Below are 3,877 nucleotides of genomic sequence, written 5' to 3' on the forward strand. Positions count from 1 at the left end.
AGTCTCCTCCTCACCTTTTCCCTTCACTTGCACAACACATCAGCTGTCTGTGACCAGATGAAAAAACCTTTCCAAGCCAAAACTTCATATCATGACCGCTAACCGCTACACACAGCATACATCGTTGTCACATCATAGTCAACTAGAACTACTAATAAACTCGCTAAAATCATGCAGTACAGTGTACATGCAGCAATCAGATTAGCAGTTACACTGGCCGGCCCCGGTAGCAATACATTAATAAAACCAAATGCTTACCTTGACTTGGAAGAGTTCCAGTGACCAAAGCTTATGATTTCAGTACTAGATTAATTCTCTGATCCTTTGATTTGGTGGACGAAATGTCAGTTTATGCTGCAAGAGCTCTGATAGGTTGGAGGATGTCCTCCGGAAGTTGTCATAATTTCTGTGTAAGTCTATGGAAGGGGGTGAGAACCATAAGCCTCCTAGGTTTTGTATTGAAGTCAATGTGACCAGAGGAGAAAGGAAACTAGCTGTCCTCCGGCAACACCATGGATCTCCCCTACAGAATAATGGCTGAGGCAACTGTAGAAAATTGCAAAACTGTTTTTTAAAATCAATTAGTTGGTGACTTCAATATATTTAGTATAGTTTTATTTATACTGAACAAAAATATAAATACAACATGCAACAATTTAAACGATTTTACTGAGTTACAGTTCATATAAATGTCCTTGGAAGAAATGACAGCAGTTTTACGGGTGTCTAACCAACTGTGCTAACAAAAATATAAACACAACATGCAACCATTTAAACGATTTTACTGAGTTACAGTTCATATAAATGTCCTTGGAAGAAATGACAGCAGTTTTATGGGTGCTTAACCAACTGTGCTAACAAAAAAATAAACACAACATGCAACAATTTAAACGATTTTACTGAGTTACAGTTCATATAAATGTCCTTGGAAGAAATGACAGCAGTTTTACGGGTGCCTAACCAACTGTGCTATTATGTGGGGTTTTCGGGTTATTTGTAACTTATTTTGTACATAATGTTTCTGCCACCGTATCTTATAGCAAAAAAGGGCTTCTGCATATCAGGACAGCAATCACTCACCTCGGATTAGACAACGATTTTTCTTCAACAAGCAGGACGAACAGGAAATACTGCTAACATCCGACAAGGCCAACATCCCCGTTATTGGCAAGAGAAAGAGATGCAGGTACAGAGGACACAGAGCGGGGTGCCTCGTAAGGATCCGCAGAAGGCGAGTGGGAAAGCTGCCATTACCGTCAGTATTACTCGTCAATGTACAATCATTGGACAATAAATTAGACGAAGTACGATCACGAATATCCTACCAATGGGATATCAAAAACTGTAACATCTTATGTTTCACGGAATCGTGACTGAATAATGACATGGATATTCTGTTTATTTACCACCACAGTGTGGCACTAAGACCACACTTAGACTGCACTTATAAGGAAATAAGCAAACAGGAAATTGAGCTCCCAGAGGCAGCGCTCCTAGTGGCCGACGACTTTAATGCAGGGAAACTTAAATCACTTTTACTTAATCTCTATCAACATGGTAAATGCACAACCCAAGGGAAAAAATTCTAGATCACCTGTATTCCACACACAGACACGTGTACAAAGCTCTCCCTCGCCCTCCATTTGGTAAATCTGACCACAATTAGGCCTCCCGGGTGGTGCAGTGGTTAAGGGCGCTGTACTGCAGCGCCAGCTGTGCCACCAGAGACTCTGGGTTCACGACCAGGCTCTGTCGTAACCAGCCGTGACCGGGAGGTCCGTGGGGCGACGCACAATTGGCCTAGAGTCGTCCGGGTTAGGGAGGGCTTGGCCGGTATGGATGTCCTTGTCTCATCGTGCACCAGTGACTCCTGTGGTGGGCCGGGCGCAGTGCGCACTAACCAAGGTTGCCAGGTGCACAGTGTTTCCTTCCTTCCTCCTCCAGTGTGCGCTGTGTTAAGAAGCAGTGTGGCTTGGTTGGGTTGTGTATCGGAGGACGCATGACCTTCGTCTCTCCCGAGCCCGTACGGGAGTTGTAGCGATGAGACAAGATAATAGCTATTAAAAAACAATTGGATACCATGAAATTGGGGAGAAAACGGGGTAAAATATAAAAAAATCTGACCACAATTCTATCCTATCCTCTATCCTGCTTACAAGCAAATATTAAAGCAGGAAGCACCAGTGACTTGGTCTATAAAAAAGTGGTCAGATGAAGCAGATGCTAAACTACAGGACTGTTTTGCTATCACAAACTGGAACATGTTTTGGGATTCCTCTGATTGAATTGAGGAGTACACCACTTCAGTCACTGGCTTTATCAATAAGTGCATTGAGGACATCGTCCCCACAGTAACTGTACGTACATACGCCAAACAGAAGCCATGGATTACAGGCAACATTCACACTGAGCGAAAGGGTAGAGCTGCCGCTTTCAAGGTGCGGGACTCTAACTTGGAAGCTTATAAGAAATCCTGCTATGCCCTCCGACGAACCATCAAACAGGCAAAGCACCAATACAGGGCGAAGATTGAATCTTACTAGACCGGCTCTGACACTTGTCTTATGTGGCAGGGCTTGCAAACTATTACAGACTATAAAGGGAAGCACAGCCACGAGAGCTGCCCAGTGACACAAGCCTACCAGATGAGCTAAATCACTTCTATGCTCGCTTCGAAGCAAGCAACACTGAGGCACGCATGAGAGCATCAGCTGTTCTGGATGACTGTGTGATCCCGCTCTCCGTAGCCAATGTGAGTAAGACCTTTAAACAGGTCAACATTCACAAGGCCCCTGGGATAAACTGATTAACAGGATGTGTGCTCCGGTCATGTGCGGACCAACTGGCAGGTGTCTTTACTGATATTTTCAACATGTCCCTGATTGAGTCTGAAATGCCAACATGTTTAAAGCAGACCACCATAGTCCCTGTGCCCAAGAACACTAAGGCAACCTGCCTGAATGACTACAGACACATAGCACTCACTTCTGTAGCCATGAAGTGCTTTCGAAGGCTGGTAATGGCTCACATAAACAACATTATCCCAGAAACCCAGACCCACTCCAATTTGCATACCGCCCAAACAGATCCACAGATGATGCAATTTCTATTGCACTCCACACTGCCCTTTCCCACCTGGACAAAAGGAAAACCTATGTGAGAATACTATTCATTGACTACAGCTCAGCATTCAACACCATAGTACTAAACACCTCCCTCTGCAACTGGATCCTGGACTTCCTGACAGGCTGCCCCCATTTGGTGAGGGTAGGTAGCATCATATCTGTCACGCTTATCCTCAACACTGGAGCCCCCAGGGGTGCGTGCTCAGTCCCCTCCTGTACTCCCTGTTCACCCACGACTGTGTGGCCAGGCACGACTCCAACGCCATCATTAAGTTTGCAGAAGACACAACAGTGGCAGGCCTGATCACCGACAATGAAGAGACAGCCTACAGGGAGGAGGTCAGAGACCTGGCCGGGTGGTGCCAGAATAACAACCTATTCCTCAACGTAACCAAGACTAAGGAGATGATTGAGGACTACATGAAAAGGAGGACCGAGTACGCCCCCATTCTCATCGATGGGGCTGTAGTGGAGCAGGTTGAGAGCTTCAAGTTCCTTGGTGTCCACATCACCAACAAACTAGATTGGTCACCAAGACAATAAACCATTAAACACACCAAGACAGTCGTGAATAGGGCACGACAAAGCCTTTTCCCCCTCAGGAAACTAAAAAGATTTGGCATGGGTCCTCAAATCCTCAAAAGGTTCTACAGCTGCAACATTGAGAGCATCTTGACTGGTTGCATCACTGCCTGGTACGGCAATTGCTCGGCCCCTGACCGCAAGGCACTACAGAGGATAGTGCGTACGTT

The sequence above is a fragment of the Oncorhynchus keta genome, chromosome 35 (assembly GCF_023373465.1).
Source record: "Oncorhynchus keta strain PuntledgeMale-10-30-2019 chromosome 35, Oket_V2, whole genome shotgun sequence".
NCBI lineage: Eukaryota > Metazoa > Chordata > Actinopteri > Salmoniformes > Salmonidae > Oncorhynchus > Oncorhynchus keta.